We start from the raw sequence: 19,783 nt of genomic DNA, 5'->3' as shown, positions 1-19,783 counted from the left end.
TTCACTAACACAGCAGTCATCCATTATCCAGTTGGAAAAAAAACACACCACTACACATGCACCACACCCTACTGCTCTAAACACGTCCCGTATGTTGGGTCACTCCAAGTATATTCAGACATCCCAAGCTTATATTCCTGGAACATATATTAATATAATGGTCAGGGATTTCAAATAGTCTTTGGCTTGTCTGACTGGAGACTGGGACTACCCTTTACCTGTTTGAAAGTCAGACTTAGCATCTGGACAAAAACAGTTCTACTGTTAGCATCCTACCTGTGGTTGAAGATGAAGGAAGTTTGCTCACCTCTTGCCAGCTTGATATGACAGCACTAAATAATACGGGGGTTCTGCTGCTGTTTTCCTTTGCGTTCATTATGAATGCTTTATTGTGACCATGCTCATTCTTCATGGATATATATATATATATATATATATATATATCTGTACATACACATGCATATACACCTACATACTTATTTACATGTATCATTCTGTTGATTGACCGCCACTTACTGCACATACCCGCTTACATCTGCTTGAAAGTGCCTTAATCACCCTATATCCAACAGCCCTTATTCTGGGCATCATATAAAATTAGCAGCCCTTGCATGGCTTGGAACCAGGAACAGAAACACCATAGTCACTGGTTTGACAACTAAACCATCCATGATACATTCTGCATGGATGCTAGTTAGGATATATGACTTTACTACAGGCATTCCACACTATTGGCAACAAATGTGAGTCGGTTGGTGTACATACGTATAGTACATGTTAATGTTCATATGTTTCTGAGAGACATATGTATACATTTGCAAGTATACATATTTATGAATAGGACACATACTTGACAACTACTTATATGCATGTATGTGTGATATGTAGCTATGTGAATATAAGTATGTACATTTATAGATATATGACTACATATCTGGGGTTATACATGGCCATGTATATGAACACCTGCATCCGGGAGGGACCTGTACCATTTGTATACAGGGGTTGTGTGCATCATTATGACATGGAACCTGGACAGGGTATACAATTTGTGGACGTGTACTATTTGGAAGATGGCTATGGGGAAGCTTCTTGGGAACATGTGAACATTATATATTCCCAATAATGCACATGGGGAGACGTGTATCATGGTCAGGTGTTTAATCCCGGGTCATAGGTTCTGCAGGACTAGGTGGAGGCTGAGCAGGGTTGTGGACAAGTACTGCTAATCCAACTTGTGTCCGGATGTCAACGGGGGTGGAAATCGTGTTGTGCCACCAAGACTAATCTTGAGAACAGACACTTATCCTATGAAGGATGTCCATAAATTGTGGAAGCTGATGACCCCCCATTCTTTTGGTTATATGAAAATGAAGGAGGGTTATACATGCATGGGATACCTAGTTTGCAGGCCTGAGACTGCTTTGGGTGAGACTGCCTATTAAATGTGGGTAGGGGGAACTATGTGCAAATATGGCTGGCCCAAGCTAACAGCTGGAGTATGGGTGGTTTTGGTGGACGTTCAAGGGGGGATGGTGGGCTGTGGAGAGGACGATGGGTATTTAATTATGTATCCAGGTGTGTAGGGGTTGGATGGCTCAGTTTAGGCCAAACCATTATGTGGTGTGAGCCGGTACTGTTTCTGTACATGTGTATCATACATTTTAATGTTCATATGTTTGTGGGATTATGTTCTACAATATGACCTGACAGAGTGTATTAGAGATGTGAATGTATATTCTTTAGTTTCCTTTTGGATTCTCCCACTGCTCCCTTGTACACCTCCAGTTCACCTATTGTATATCCAACTCAGTCTCTCCTTAGTGGATTATTACATTACCCATCACCACCCCCAATATCCACATACACATCATCCATCCCTTCTCTGGTTGTTAGCCCATGGCACAGACAGCAGTACACATTGCCTACGCTACATATTTCTGATACCATTATGGTTGTGAGGCCAACCTTAGCATATTTGGTCTTCCACATGCTGTACTTCATGCACATAGGTACATGCAAATACTTACCTTTCATGACAAGGTAGGTTGGCACAGGTTATACCCATTCATTTTTGGGCCGTTCAGACAAGGATGACTTGGACCACGAATGGGCAGATATTAAGCGAATGCTCTAACCATTGGGCTAGGCTTAGCAAAGGGCAGCGGTGCACAAATACGCTGCGTTTCACTTCCAATTGGTATAAAAATCAACACAACAATGAAATACGGGCACTTGGTTTTAAATGTAATAGTTCTTGGGATGGGGGCTCAACATTCAGCTACGTGCTCATGTGTTTACTCCTGTGATTTTATTTTGGTGTTCGTAGAACTCTCTTGTATGCTTTCCATACATTTCAGTATCCACGGAAACTGACAGAATTGATTACTATTAGAAGCAGGTCAACATTTTAAGTTGCACGACTGTAGCGGACATGTTCACGCCTCCGTGCAGTGCTTAAACACACCCCCTGCACTCATGCACATTTCCTGTGCACGTGAATGGTGCGGCAGTGCACCTTCATTAATATGGATATGGTGCTACTGTGCCATCTCTATGCTGCACGCTCAGCGCAAGTCAATCACCGTCCTTGCGCCAAGCTTCATGAATCCCAGGGAGAGTTTATGAACATCTAAATGATATAAAACACCATAATAAAAAATGATCTGGCTAAACATATTAAGATTTACCCCAGCCATGTTTTTAAATTTGTTATAGTTGAATAGAATATTGAAAGTGGTGATGGGGGTGTTCCTGTTGTTTAATACTAGAGAAAAACGGCAAAAAGACCTTGCCTGACAACTAAGATTAAAAGCAGGTCATGCACCAGGCATTAATGCTACAATTTCCATCTCCTGTTTTTTAAGACTTAAAGCATATTTTAGATTATGTGTTTTAGATGTTTTTAGTTGTTTGTATTTATTTGTCAGTCCCAAGATAGAACAGCAAAAACACCAAGGCTAAGGACAGCGTGCAGATAAAATAATAGCACACAAAAGACGAATGAGAGTTGCAAGGTTGAATGCTGAGCTGATCCAAAACAACGTCAATATAAAATTTATTCAATATATGCCATTCATCACCTGAAAGCCAGGCTTCAAAGCCGCTACGCGGTTACTGGTTGAATAAATAGTTTTTATATTGACAACGTTTTGTTTGCTTGGATCAGCTCAGCTCATTCAACCTGCTGCAACGAGTTTTTATACTACGTTCTATAGCCAGTTGGACTTCGTGCATGCTTTTGGAGAGTGTGTGTTTGTATTTATTTATTTAATGTTTATGAAGGTGAAGTTTTTAAGGTTTGGATATTGTGTTCTAAGCAATTTTATATAAAATGGTTAATGATTCTTTAAAATGTTTGGTGACTCAGTCAGTCACATGATTTGTTGCAGGTTTTTAAATAGTAGCTTCATTTTCTCTATTAATCTGAGGAAGTCTCTAAGTATTTGTGACAAAATCGCTTATTTCTACAATTTTATTTGTGGGTTTGTGCAATAAACCATTTTTTTGTGGTGTGAACCTCTAGCCTCCAGTGCCTTTTGGTTTTAATATCATGTATAATATGTCATATGACAGATTGTTTTACACTGGTTGTGTGTTTTGGCTACAATTATATTAAAGCTACAGCCTTCACATATATCTGCTGTACACATGTGTTTCTGTGGTATGTTAATATGAAATGCATGTAAACTGTGTGGCTTCTATGGCACAATGTTGCTGTGTTTGGACTTCCCTTCCTCGGGTATCCACCGTAAAGTATTCAAATCCCACAGACAACTTCTACAGATAATACAAGTTATTGTTTCTTTTCCAAGTGTTATGTATTTTGGCATTGCTGTATGTTTTTGTATGTCACATTACTATATGGCATGGTGAGTATTTAATAGATTTTTTCATTGCACAGGGCTGGGCAGTGTTTATAGTGGCATAAGCTGTCCACAGCAACATCATATGCAAGTCCCCACATGAATCCAAATGTGCATATAACTGTCTTTCAGATGGCATACAGACCTAGGGGTGACAATTTTTTCCCCAGGAAAATGAGATTATAATAGCTGCTCTGTGATGACATGCATGAAAATGCCTTGGACAAGCAGGAAATAGAGTATGGAGGAATGAATTATGGGCTGACCTCATCAAGATGGTTAATGTGGTGGGTGGTCAGAAAGGATTCCATGAGACCTGTTGCCAGTGCTGCTTTTACATGATCCTCCATGCAACCAACATTAGAGATCAAGGGATGTCACTGGAGGTGGCCCACCATTGACACCCTCTGATGAAATAGCACATTTCCTTGCATCCTTGCATATGGCCAGTGAGGAATGCCCCATTTCTGTGGGTGAGATAGAAGCAGTGGTTCCTGGCTGCACATGTATGTGTTACTTTGCATAACACTAATGCTTATAATGTAAACTATCATATATCGTTGTTGCATGCATAGTCATGTATTGTCATTTTTGTGTTGTAGCAGCAGAATTGCATCATGCACATGTTTCCATACAGGGTGATGATGATCAACGTAAGTGTAATGACATGTAGCCATACAACTGCAGTACAGTCATAGCAGTGCAACCAACATGTGTGATGTCTGCATTAATGTTCACAGGTCCATCAACTTCTGCACAACATCAGGAAATGGCAGGTGAGTGTCTCCATACATGGTTACTGTGTCCACTATCTGTTATTGCCTCTGCCACATGTCATGCCACTACTGTTTACAGTGATATTGATATTTCCCTAAGACAGTAAACTACAGGTGCATCCTCTGTGGCACAAGCTGATGCAACTATAGACAGGCCAGGTATTTTACCACAACATGTTCATATGTTGCAACAATGTGTAGCAGACCTGTGCTGTATGACATTAATGTTGCTGTTTTTCTACACAAATGAAATCTGGCCAAGAGGTGTATCATATATCATGTGAGTATTAGCATCCCTTGTTACTGTGTTATATATATCATCATGTGGCTATTCCATTGCCTTCATACATGACTGTTGTCTTTCTCTTTATTTTTCTACTGCGGGCTCTGAATTTCAACACACTCACTCCCAACATCAGCAGGATGTCAGCAGTAATATGCTATTACATACAACGCCATTGCTTTTATACTTTTTGTTGTCCTTCATTAATACTGTGACCTTCTACCCATTCATAGCATGTCTTCCATCATCATCTAGTGCACAAACAACTATGCATATGTAATATCTACTGTATTCTATTGCTGTTGGAAAGGTCCCTGCTGGTAATGATTTGATTAAGAATGCTATGTTTATGAATTTGTTTTCTTCTCATCCAGTGTCATCTTCCCAGAAGGACTTCTCATGTGTGTGTTTATGGTTGTACTCCTCACATAAGTCAGGTATGCTGGATATGTAACATAATTGTCAACTTCATGTTGTATAGATTCAGTGGGTTATTCACAGACAAGACCTCATGGTAAGTTGTTATTATCAGTAACATTGCAGTCAGATATGTGTGTCATATGGCATTAATGATATACAGCATGTAATGTAAGCATGTTCTTTTGACCTGTGTCATCTGTCTCCTGTTTTAGAATGACAGTTGCCTTTATCCCATATCAGCCCTTCCACTGATCCTGATGTGGGATCTGATGTGTCCAAGTATAGTAGCATGATCACTAGCACACAGGTCACTGATATGGTGATACAGTCCAGCCAGCTAGTGACAGTCATGTTGATGAGGCTGTAGCCTAAGATGTGGAGAAAAACTTGGCCAGCCATTCTGACAATGAGGGGACATTGGATAATGCACATGATGTAGTCTGTGGACAACAGACTCATATTAAGACTGCTACCGATGTTGACATCTCCCCAAAACACATTGACACTGTTTGTCACAATAGATGTGGGCATGCAGCTGGTGCACATGGACATGTGTCAATTGCTTTCTGACTACTACAACGGGCAAATGACTGTTGCCGGCAATGACATGGTTCTGATATCCATGCACTTGCCTGTGCTACAGACCATGTTGCACATCAGCTGACTGTGCTGCATGTAGGACATTAGTTTGGACATGGTGAGGTCATGACCTCATTGTCTACACAGAATGAAAATCTATTATCTGTGGCACAGTCTGTTGAATCCCTGGTTATGACAGTACTACAGCAGTGCCATAGTATGAGAAGGGTTCTGTGTGCCTTGACTGTGCTTACCTGATTGCCATATGGAAAGGCAGGCCCCCTCGCAGCAGATAAAATGTTGCCCATAGGGCATCAATGTCTATTCTGTAATGTGCAAACACTTCTGTTCCTGGTCTCTCTCATGTGGGCCCAGCAATCATGACCAGACAGTCTAGTTGCAGTTATGCTCCTTCCCACAGTGTATCTTCACATGATGGCATCCCTCCATCAATCTCCTCTGTGGAGTAACCTGGGCCAAGTGCTTCCATATGTAGTGGGGGCACACTACACCACTGTGTGAGCTGTCAATGTGGGTCCCCTAGATTGCATTACAGTAACACTGACAATTGCTCCACTCTGTACAGTAGTGTCAGTCTCATCCTGTGGTGATGCTGATTGCTGTGCAGAACACTGACAATGTCTTTTGTCTGTATTCATTGATAAGTCTGATGCCACAGGAGTCCAACAGTTTTACTAATCATAGGCAGATCCATTTATTACATTAGTTTATCCATACTTTATATTGATATATTTTGCTTGTGATATTGACAACAGTTCCATATTATGTATTGAGCTGTTTTCCAGTTTGCATATTTTATAGTGGACAGATATGAGTGTGTTTCAAAAATGTTTGCTCCTTATTGTAAGCCATACACAGATACACTGATATGAGTCTGTATGCAGTTATGCACTGAGCTGATATTCTATGGTGGGATATATTTGTACATGTTCATACTTATGTTATGTCTATGTTGTTATGTCTGATGCTCAGTGTATACATCTACTGGGTAATTGTCATTAGATGCGATTTGTGTGCTGTGATAGGGCAATATCTGAACATCAACGTATAATGTGTGCACTTCTTTATATGTGTATGTGACCTGTCAGAACTAAAATTTGTATGTCAGACACTGCCACGTTGCTTGGGCCTGGACTTGTGGTTGTACCCTCCATTGCCCATGCCTGTGCCTTTTGCCCCCTGTGTCCTCCTTCTCCTCTGATAGCTGGGGGATGTCATCTTCAGACATCTATGGTTCTTGGGTAGTTAACCCACACCTGCAGCTGGAAGACCCCAATGTGCTGTTGTTGGCATGTTGTGTAACATGGTGCACACTGTCATCATCTGCGCTGCCTTTTCAGATGGGTGTTGCAGTGCACCTCAATTGTGTCCTGCCATCAGAACTCAGCTTCTAGTACATCCAACACATGGTCAGTGGTATTTCATGTTGCTGCATGTGCATTATTGAAGGCCTCCTCTGCAGGGTTAGATGGTTCATGATATGAGGTCGTTGGTCATGGCTCAAGTGGATAACCACAGTCGCCTGTTGTGGGGAGTATGCACATATGTTATCAGCATGGATATTGTTGGGAGGGATGCCCTTAGCCTACATCCTAGCTGTGTTACTGTACTTACCCAGTAGTATTCCCTCAACTATTTCACCTTCATAGAATGTGGCCCTCAGATCACTTTCCCTCCATATGGCAACATCATGGACACTGCCAGGATATGTTTCCATGATGTTTGTTATGCTGCCATCTGATGCACACCCAGTCTGGCAGTTCAGAGATGGCTACCCCTTTCTGTTGTTGTATCTGTCTGCTTCTGAATGAACTGGGGTCTTGCTAGGGATGTGTGTGCAGTCTGTTGCATCAAGTACATGTGAAATATTTGCAAAGTTATAGACCTGGTGCATCACAGTTTTCCTCTCCATGGCAGTAAATGGAAAATGCATGTAGTCATCCAATTTGTTGCACATTACTGCCAGGAATCTTGACAGGATATGACTGAATGCTGTCTTTGACACTCCTACAACATCCTTCATGTGTCTTTGGGATGTCTCAGATGCAAGTACACCCAGGTTGAGACACACTATTGCTTCAAGAGGGATTTGGTTGTCTTGTAATGTCCACACAGACATACGGGGGCACACATGTTGCAAACAGCCGGCACCATCCATCTGTCAAGGTGGTACCTGTCAACAATTTATTGATCAGAGAGTTGGCTTAGATGCAGCTTTGTTATCACTTTAGTTGGATGCCTTCTAGGGTGCGCAGCCTCATTCTCATCCATGGCTTGCAGTACTGTGGCCTGCATTTCTTATTTAATTTTTGTCAATATTATTGTTATGGATTCCATCATATTCCTTGGTAATAGCTTCTGTTCCTTGCAGTGTGGTATGGCGTATACTGAGAATTTTGGAAACAGAGTCAGAGTTGCATTTTGTTGTATTTAAACTGTATTGGGTGAACATGATGTGTTTTGGAATCTGACAGGCATGGCACAATCTATAATTGTCCTACGATGGATAGTTAAGTTCTAGGACTGCTTGCAGCATGTCTTATGAAATCACATCCATATCTGGTGCACTGAAATCTTCCTTTGGCATGCTGCGCTGTCCATACATAGCTTTTGGAATCTGTTCTATTATGTCTTTGAATTGCAAGTACACGGAGTCTACTATTATCCTATACCATGCTCATTAGCATATGCACTTTATACTCTGCAGTTCTTAGAATTGAGTCCAGCCTTATTTCACTGAAATTTTCATTCAGCACTCTACATTGTGGGCTATGATTTGGAATCCTAATCATTAAGTCCTTCCACTAAATTTGATTGTATTCTTCTTAATGGTTCTATATCATTTTGTTGAAACTGAAATGAGTAAAATGCTGATTTGTTGAACACCTATTCAGTGAAAATACTATTCATCAAACATCCGAGATTGCACTACACTGGGGAAAAGGGCACATTCCAGATGGTGGCCAACCATCGGTTTGCTGTAGGAAACTTTTTGCTTAAAACATCATTCAATGAATAGTGTTTTCACTGAATAGGTGTTCAACAAATAAGCGTTCACTTATTTGAGTTTTGATAAAATTATATAGACCCCTTCTTAACACCACAAAGTTCAAACATTTTAGATTGTACTGCTCTGCTGATTCCATGCATGCCTGTTGTTGTCAGGTATTATATCTTCACTTGAATTTTAAAAGCAGTGTTCTGAAATATTACTAATTTTACATTTACTGTTTTTATGTGATTTATTTACCTTTCTAGACAACATCAACCATTCAAAATGTATTATTTTCTAAGGAGATTGGTATTGGCTTCTGTATTAGTAGTACTGTATGTCTTTTATTTGGCTTAGGTGGGTTAATAATTATTTATTTATTTGTTTATTTATTTATTTTACATTTGTTTACTGGGATAGTCCGACTGGATGGATCTATCTGAGTTCATCGACATTTTAAAATACCGAAAACGAAATAACCGACACCAAAACAGCGAAACTCATATAACCGACGCCAGAAGATCGACAGTTCACAAACACGACATCGCATACACCCGACACAACATACCAACAAACAAAACACATCCCCTATCCAACACTCACACACACAACACAAGCACACCAAAATCCTTACAAACAAACACTAACCCATACATACACAACTATCCACAACCCTGACCCAAACCCTTACCCTAAGGTCCGTCACTATCGCACACTCACCTAACCCGCCCTAACCCTAACTCACTTATCCCACCCCTACCCCTACAAAACACCAACATCGCACACTTACCTTTTCGTGACACTCACCTAACCCGCCCTAACCCTAACTCACTTATCCCACCCTACCCCTACAAAACACCAACATCGACACTTACCTTACTCAGACACTCACCTAACCCGCCTAACCCTAACTCACTTATCCCACCCCTACCCCTACTAAACACCAGCATCGCACACTTACCTTACTCGCACCCTATCGTCCGTCACTACCGCAGACTTACATATCCTTTCCCCATCGCAGCTTCTCAGCGTCGGTGTCTTCTTCCGTCGGTCTTCTGCCTCGTCGATCTTCTGGCGCCGGTGACGTGACTTTCGACATTCTCGTCGGTTAATCTTTTACATTTTAACATGTCGATGAACTCAGATAGACCCGACTGGATACATGTCCATTTTCACCGGAGGCCTGGGAAGAAAAGCTCCACATAGACAAACTTACATAGATTACACAGAAGTTAGCAAACAATTATAAAAATAAAGTGATTATATACAATGGCTTAGTAGTGTTCCCTAGTAGGGACTCACAATTCTCATGGACAGACACAATTAAAAGTAAGAGACATCAGATTGGAAACAGAACTTTGTGATATAGTTACAAGTTATGATATTTACAGAATATGCTTTCAGTTTATAACTTAATCAGGGTTGGTACATGGGCATAGCCAATTCACTTTGAGATACTGCTGAAGTTTTTCTTATAAGAGACTTTTGGAGGATTGTAGGGTTATATAGTTTGGCAAGAAATTCCAGGTTTTGCCGATGAAGTTGGCAAACAGGGATTCACCAGCAGAGTTATTAGCTTTGTGGGTTTGAACCAGTAATTTATCAGCTGGCTGTAGGGATCTCAGGTTGCAATATGGCTTAATAATATTTTTAAGTGAGGGGGTATCCTCAGGGTGGTACAAAATTTTGTGTGCTATTAAGAGTTGATTAAATAGAATTAAGATGGGCAGTTCCAGCCACTCTAGTTGTTTAAGGTTCTGGCAGTGGTGTGTTCTACAGGTGGAGCTAGTAGCAAATCTGGCAATATGATTGCAACTATGGGACAGCTTACCTAGTTTGGATTTGTTGAGGTTTGAGAGTACAGGCGAGGCATATAAAAGAGTAGAGAGTAAGTGTGATCGGGCTATTGCAGTCCTAGCTAGTGTGGTTAAAATGTCTTGTTTGTATACAGTCATCCAAGCTTCTTATTGATGGTCTGTATGGTTTTGTTGACCTGTAGGTCAAATTAGAGATTATTGTCTATGATAACCACTAGCAGTTTGGTGTGATGATCTGGGGAAATAGTGGTACCATTGTTAGATGTGACAGAGAATGAAAGTGTAGTAGATCTACTAGTGGGGGAGAAGAGTAGAAGTTTAGTTTTATTGGGGTACAGAAGTGGGCATTGGTAGGTGAGCCAGTTCTCGATAGTGTTAAATGTATTTTGGGTTAAGGCTTGCAGTTCGGATGGGTAGGTGGCTGAGCAGATCAGAGTGGAATCATCTGCATATTGAATGCAAGTAGCTTTAGGGATAGCAGTGTGAAGGTTGCTGATAAAAATAGAGAAGAGTAGTGGACCTAGTATTGACCCTTGAGGGACACCAAGTGTGAGAGGTAGCTGGCTGGAAAGTTTGCCCTGCCATAGTACCACCTGTTGTCTATCAGTCAGGTAGGACTGGAACCACAGGATAGCAGGCTTGGTGAGGGAAATAGATTTTAGTGAAAGAATGGGAAGTTCATGGTTGACCATATCAAAGGCTTTTGATAGGTCAAGAAAGAGGGCGGAGGTTAGCCTCTTTTCATTCCTGTTTTGGTTTATGGCAGTAGTAAAGGAAAGGGGGACTGAGATGGTGCTGTGGTATGGCCTGAAACCATACTGGTAGTTGGATAGTAAGTTATTCTGTGTAAGGTATTGCATTAGTTACTTGTGTACACATTTCCCCATTATTTTGGCTAGTGAGGAAAGAATGGCAATGGGTCTATAGTTAAGTATGTCTGAGGAGCTACCACCTTTATGGAGTGGGATGATGTGAGATATTTTCCAGAGGGAGAGGATAGCATTTTCGGATAAGGTTCTGTTGAGGAGGATAGATATGGGATATGCAATGGCATCTGCAGCTATTTGTTGAAACTGAAATGAGCAAATGCTCATTTGTCGAACAGCTATTCAGCGAAAATACATAAATAAATATATAAATGGAGTACTGTGTAAAACTCTTAATAAACTCTTGGAGCACTGAACTGCATACTTCCAGGCTACTTTATGTCTGCTACAAACTAGACTGGCCTGAAACTAATGAGTGAGTTTGGAAAATGTTCTGTAAATAATATCAGGGACATATAATAATTAATTATCTCCTCCTTATATTTTGGCAGTCTCTCTCCACTTCCTCTGGGAAGAGTAAAATCTTGGACAGATATGAAAAATCTGTAGCAAGTCTCCTGGTATTTCAGAACAAAATCAGCAAATCTGAGTTGGTCTCCCTAAAAGCATGTGCTCTCTTTGTATCTTAAGAAGGTAATAAGACCTGGTAATGGAAAATGCAAAAATATGTGCAGTAGAAAGGAGATGGCAGATACTGCAGGGGTCAAGGACAGCAATTCTTTTTCCAGTTATTACAGCTCAGATTCTCCATATTCCTAGACTTTCTGCAAATATTTTGTTTTCTGGAACCGAGCATGGCACATTCTGGCAGAAAGTATACATTTTAGAAAGTAAACTCTATCTCATGTGGAAAACACTGACTTTCAAATGAGCATCACTGTGATGAAAAGAAGTATTCAATGTAAATCCTGTCAATGGATGCATGCACCAGCTCTCCTGTGTTAATGATATTATAGAATTTTATACACTGCTGTCAGGACTGCATAATAGTAACATATTTTGTTTTAATTAAAGCTGTTGCATATATAGATAAACTTCAAGCACTGAGCATATGCATTTTCATAATTTACAAAATTGTTTGCTAAAATTAATTAAACTCAAAAGTGAATATCAGCTGAGAACATCAACCACATTGTCAAAATTATATCTTCAAGGTTTAAATAATACATACTCTTGCATTATTGGATAAAAAGTTAAGTAAAAATCATGACATCATCACCAAAAGTTTAACCTTTTTGTCCCCAGAAAAAACAACAAATTATACATTGGTTTAAAATGTGTATGTATATACACTCATATGCTCGATAGTGATTTGAACTTTGATAGATAACTAAACTTTAATCACTTATCTACAATTTTATTTCTTTCTAAAGCCGTGAGTTTTAACATAGGTGTGATAGAGGTGATCTCATTAATGCCTGGCCACTTATGTGCTCTTAACAAAATCTGCCACCTCAATTCTTATAGGTTCATAGGTTCATAGGTTCATACTAGGCTATCTGCCCGAGGGCATTTACAAGCCTAGCCCATAGTTTTGTGGCTTACGCCACCCCTTTAGTATGGGGAACTATACCCATTATTTTGCTGTGCCTCTGTTGAGCAGTGACACTGAGGTAATCCCTGGGGTATATCTGCGATCTCCCATCCATTGGTCAAGATTTCTCTTGAACAAGGCCAGTGAGGTGCTCTGCCTCACATATACCGGGATTTTATTCCACAGCATAGGGATTTTAGTTCTAAATAGAGGCTCCATGGTCTCCTATCATCCATGTCAACATGATCAATGGCCATGAAAGAGAAATCCCGGTCTGTATTTGTGCTGATGTGCCCAGCCACGGCATTATTAGAATTGTTCTTACTAATGGCGTAAATATGCTCATAAATCCTCTGGCTGAATTTCCTTTCTGTTTTACCTATGTAAAACACAGGACATAGGTTACACTCAGCCAGGTATACAAGTGCTTTGGAAGAGCAATTATATTTGCCTTTGATTTTATATTTTACAGCATTCATTTCAAAAAAATTGCCCACCTTCAGTTTATGACACCAGTGGCAGGAACCACATTTAAAGGAACCTGAGTGTTGTTGTTTGACAGGCTGGTGCTTATTCTTTAAAAGATCTCTTAGGTTCCCACCTTTTCTATATACACTGACCCTAATGTCTACATCCCCATGAGAATGTCCCAGTCCTGCCTTTTCTATATGTTATACAAGGTCTGTCTCCTACACTGACCCTCATGTCTACATCCCCATGAGAATGTCCCAGTCCTGCCTTTTCTATATGTTATACAAGGTCTGTCTCCTACACTGACCCTCATGTCTACATCCCCATGAGAATGTCTCAGTACTGCCTTTTTTATACATTATACAAGGTCTGTCTCCTACACTGACCCTCATGTCTACATCCCCATGAGAATGTCCCATTCCTGCCTTTTCTATATGTTATACAAGGCCTGTCTCCTACAGTGACCCTCATGTCTACATCCCCATGAGAATGACCCAGTCCTGCCTTTTCTATATGTTATACAAGGTCTGTCTCCTACACTGACCCTCATGTCTACATCCCCATGAGAATGCCCCAGTTTTTCTGAAAAATAATCTTCAAAACACTTGAGTCTGTATTATATGTAGTTATAAAATATCCTAAAAAAGTTCCTCTATTGGTATTGTGCATATGATGATCTAAAGGAATATCACATGTGGAAATGGAACTGAAACTTCCTTTCCTTGGTAATTAGTGTCTTCATTTGTCTGTAAATTAGTAACTAAGGCTGGTGATGTGATATTAGATCTATTACTCTGACTAAAAGGCTGATGTTTGTCTACCAAAGAGAAACCCGCTATGGGTTTAAAATGTCCAGACTGTCTTTTACTAGTCATTTCTTCATATATTTTGTTAATTAAATCTATTGGATATTCTCTCTTCAAAATCATCATGAAAAAATTATTTGGAATATGTCATTTTTCTATGGATAGTGGTAGCATACATAACTTTTTCTCTTTTGATGGCAAATATTACCTTCAACAGACGGGTGTGGCCATGGGTTCAGCATGTGGGGGTGCATTTGCCAATGCAGTCATGGCACATTGGGAGAGAAAGTTTGTATTCTATACACAATTCTCACATCAAAATGTACTACAGATACCAAGATGATATAAGTCTAATATGGGGAGGCCCCCAAGAACTGTTAGATTCTTTTTTATATTACATCAATACCACCACTTCTTTCCTACACTTCACTTGGGTAGTGAATAGTCAACATATGGATTACTTGGATGTCCATCTTTTTAAAGACGTAGGTAATAACATGTATGCTACCACTATCCCTAGGAAAAAAATGTATTCCAACTCATTTCTTCATTACAGTAGTTCCCATCCCGAGCACCAGAAATGGTCGGTTGTTAAAGGCCAAATGGTAAGAGAGGCTCGGATGCTATCAAGGGAAGAAGATTTTGAGTTGGAATGCACTAATTTGAAAGAAAATGTTTTTGAAGAGAGCATATCACAGATGTTGAGTTTATTGCAAAATTAAAATGTTTATGAACTTGTTACTGCTGTTGAAGTAGAAAATGTTAAGTATGGATTTCAAACACTTTTATATGATTGTTTATTAGAGCAACAAATTACCAAAGAACAATATGACTATTTTTTGGTAGAGAAGCCATTAATTCCTATAATACAAGGTACTCCGAAAATCCAATACATCCCCCACTAAGGCCCATTGTCTCAGGGAGGGGATGGATAACGGAACCCATATCTATTTATATAGAGAAAATGTTAAGGCCTATAGTTAATAAAAATGAAGTGATTCTAACAGATACCAAGCAATTCTTAATTGAGTTATTTAGATACACTGAAGTTTTTTCAAGGACCAGTGAAAGACTGTTAATGGTAACATTGGATGTCAACTCCCTATTCACCTCTATCCCTAATTTAATAGGTGTAGAGATGTTACGTGAATACTTAACGTTAGATGGAACATACACAGCTAGTAGAGTAGAACTTATATGCTTATTAATGGAACAAATACTGGAGAACAACATCATGATATTCAGTAATAAGACCTATAGACAAAAAGAAGGTGTAGCCATGGGCACGTCAAGTGCGAATAGTTACGCAAACATAGTAATGACTAACTGGGAAAGGAAGTGGATAGTATTTGAGAAGTGGCAACAAGTTAAATTCTATAGACGCTTTATAGATGACCTCTTTTTGTTATGGCAGGGTACAGAGCCAGAGCTAATGTGTTTTCACAAGAGCTTGAACGAGAGCACTACCTTTTTAAAATTTGAGATGAGTTATTCAGAAAGTAACATCACCTTCCTTGATGTAATGGTGAACAGGGACCCACAAGGGAGTTTCTCAACCCAAGTATATAGAAAGGAGTGCTACAAGAATACATATATACATAGAGGGAGTATGCACCCCCAACATATTTTTAAAAATGTTATGAAGGGGCAAGCATTAAGAATTTCAAGATTAACAGCAGAAGAGACAATATTTGAAAATGAGATAGAAGATTTGAGTGGGAAATTCTTAAAAAGAGGTTATAATCACAATATAATACAAGACGTAATGACAGAAGTTAAGACTTTGAGGCCCACAAAGGGCAGACCTTATTTCTCACAAGGAGAGAGTCAGATAATGAGAAAAACAGATATATCCTACTCAGATAAAGTTAAAATAGCCATGGATTATACGTCTATCTGATGTTAGGATTATGAAAGATATTGTGAGGAAACACTGGCCTGTACTTACAAGTGACCCACATATAAGAGATTTGGTTGGAGAAGAACCAGTATTTTGCTACAGAAATAAGAAGTCACTAAAAAGACACATTTATTATGCTAGTAGAGAGAAGAAAGCAAAAGAAAAAGAAGAACATGTAGGAACAATACCATGTGGTAAGTGTAACCAATGTAAATGGATAGATCATAGTAATAAATATGAACACCCTGATACAGGAATAGTTTACATTTAAAGTTACGGCCATTTGCAGTACTCAAAATATAGTATATTTAGCTATTTGTAATGTGTGTTCATCTTACTATATAGGTAAGATGAATAGGGAATTTGAAACAAGGATAAGAGAGCATTTACTAAGCATCAGGAACTTAGATAAAACTAATGCTTAGGCCAAACGTGTTGAAAATGGGTTCCACACATAATTTTAGATTTCTGGCCATTAAAGTAGTTAGTGAAAATGATAGAGGGGGAGATATAATTAACAAAACAGAAACATCAGTAGTAAGGTGGATAGTCAGGCTAAGAGGCAACAGAGGTAAGGGACTAAATGACAGGATACCATTAAAGCCAATACTAAAGAACAGGTCTCTACGTTAATGAGACTCAGTATGAATAGGAATTATGTTAGTAGTAGTATTAACCATGTATGTTAAATCAAAGTTATAAAGTTTATAACAGAATGGTGCATATTTAGGATGAAATTGAAGTATGACATGGGAAACAGTTAAAGGATTCATTTTATTATTTTTATGTATATATTTTATATATATTTTTATATACTTGTATATGTGTTTTTATATTAGTAATGTTTGAATAGAAACAATGCAAGTGATTCAAGTAGAGATGAATATCTCTTTAAAATGAATGGATAATTACTATTTAATTGGTATTACCAATTTAACTTGCCTTATAAATAAGTTGATAGTACTGCTATTGTAATGGTCTGATGAAGTGGGAGGTAGTCCCATGAAAGCGCTTACCTACTGCAATTTCGTAATAAAGCTGTGTTTTTATTTTACAAGACTTGCTTAAGGAGAACATTTTTTGCTCAAGGAGAACATTTTTCAAAGAATTATTTGGTATAGCAAGTTTCTGCTTGGTATATGTTCCCAGGACTTTTGTGTGCACTTGATTGTTTGAGGACTTTTTTCTGGGTTAACATTTTTCCAGTTTGTTTCTTGGTTCTTGTGAGTGGATTTATATTTTGTTACCAACAACTGGAGACGATGGCAGGAACAAGTGAAGCTGGAGTGGTGAACACCAACTGCTTGGAAGGGACATCTACAGTGAGTAATGTGAATGTTGAAAATATCCAAAGAGACTTTATAAGTTTTGCCAAACGTAAGGCTAATCCACTGTTTAATAGAGTAAATGCTGATAATACCAGCACCTTGGTAAATGTTGATATTGATTTCCCTGTCTTTATCAGGGAAACACATCAAGTGAAGGACAATTTATATAAAATTAAAAGGGTACAAGCAGAGCGACACCATCTGGAAGCATGTCTTAAATATAAAGTGATACCACGAGGGTTAAGAGTGATAAAGATGCCGAACCAAGGTGAACGGCAGCCTGATTTATTACTCAAATGGCAACAACTAAACCTTGAACTAAGCTTTAACTATATCCGCCTTCTTATTGATAATGTGGATAAAGAAGAGAGCTTGTTGATGGAAAAAATTACTGAACAACAACTGAATTTGTATCAAAGTTATCCTAGGGACATTGTGTATGAAAAACTTAAAGGTGTAGTTGATTCTGTCTCACTGTTTGAAAAACGATTAGTGAGGCAGAAACTCACCAAATTAGAAAGGGACAGAAACAATTTTAAGGTGGGCCATGTGTTTGTTTGGCCAAGATATGTTGAAGGGAACTCTGAATGTGATGATACTACCTTAAATAAAGAGCAACTGAGAGGAGGAGGAAGAGCGCATGTCGTAGCTACAGGAGCGGGACCGAAAACTAAAAACCAGTTTGAGGCGGACCAGCATATAACTCATGCTACTCAATCGAGTGAAGGCATGTCTAAACAAGTGAATACTGATAACAACCAGGTTGCAGACAAACATATGGGCACTTAGGGTAAGCAACACATTCAAAGTCTACCAGAAAGTAATTTTTTAATAGAAACATCAGAATTGCCAATTGTACCGATCAAGTTAGCATCAGGGAGATTAGGTCACGAGAGAGGGAGATCATAGAGCAGGAGCCAAGTAAAGAGGAAAGGTTTACAGGATCGATCAGAAACCCACAATGCAAAGCGCCAATGGCAGAACTAATGCAAGCGGATACACTAGTATAGAACATTTAATTCAGAATATTTTCAGTTCATGAAAAGGAACTTTTGGGGAAGGGTTTATCTTTTATTCCCACCCAGAGGACAGAGGTAACTAACAATATTTTGGACATTAAGACATTTACAAGAAATGAAGAACTGAAATTGTTGTTTGGTAATGAAAGTGTGCATGACAAATCTGTTTTGAAAAAAACCTAGTACATGTATTCCTCCAAATAACCCAGTTGTAGAAGTTTTCAACAGTTTATGTGAGCATGAACTATATGAAAAATTATATGTGAATAAGAGTAAAAGTAAGAGATATAATTTATCTAGAGAGGAAAATAAGGCATTACAATTGTTAAAGAATGATACATCTATAGTGATAAGAGCAGCTGACAAAGGAGGCCCTGCTGTTATAATGGACAGACTATATTACAACTCACAGATGTTGAGTTTATTGCAAAATGAAAATGTTTATGAACTTGTTACTGCTGCTGAAGTAGAAAATGTTAAGTATGGATTTCAAACACTTTTATGTGATTGTTTATTAGAGCAACTAATTACCAAAGAACAATATGGCTATTTTTTGGTAGAGAAGCCATTAATTCCTATAATACAAGGTACTCCAAAAATCCACAAGGGTCCAATACACCCCCCCCTAAGGCCCATTGTCTCAGGGAGGGGATGGATAACAGAACCCATATCTATTTATATAGAGAAAATGTTAAGGCCTATAGTTAATAAAAATGAAGTGATTCTAACAGATACCAAGCAATTCTTAACTGAGTTATTTAGATACACTGAAGTTTTTTCAAGGAGCAGTGAAATATTGTTAATGGTAACATTGGATGTCAACTCCCTATTCACCTGACATAGGTGTAGAGATGTTACGTGAATACTTAACATTGGATGGAACATACACAGCTAGTAGAGTAGAACATATATGCTTATTAATGGAACAAGTACTAGAGAACAACATCATGATATTCAAGTAATAAGACCTATAGACAAAAAGAAGGTGTAGCCATGGGCACTTCAAGTGTGAATAGTTACGCAGACATAGTAATGGCTAACTGGGAAAGGAAGTGGATAGTATTTGAGAAGTAGCAACAAGTTAAATTCTATAGACGCTTTATAGATGGCCTCTTCTTCTTATGGCAGGGTACAGAGCCAGAGT

The sequence above is a fragment of the Protopterus annectens genome, chromosome 5.part0 (assembly GCF_019279795.1).
Source record: "Protopterus annectens isolate FY-2018-M chromosome 5.part0, PAN1.0, whole genome shotgun sequence".
NCBI classification, from domain to species: Eukaryota; Metazoa; Chordata; order Ceratodontiformes; family Protopteridae; genus Protopterus; species Protopterus annectens.
The sequence above is the reverse complement of the archived record's forward strand: the minus strand, read 5'-3'. Positions refer to the sequence as shown.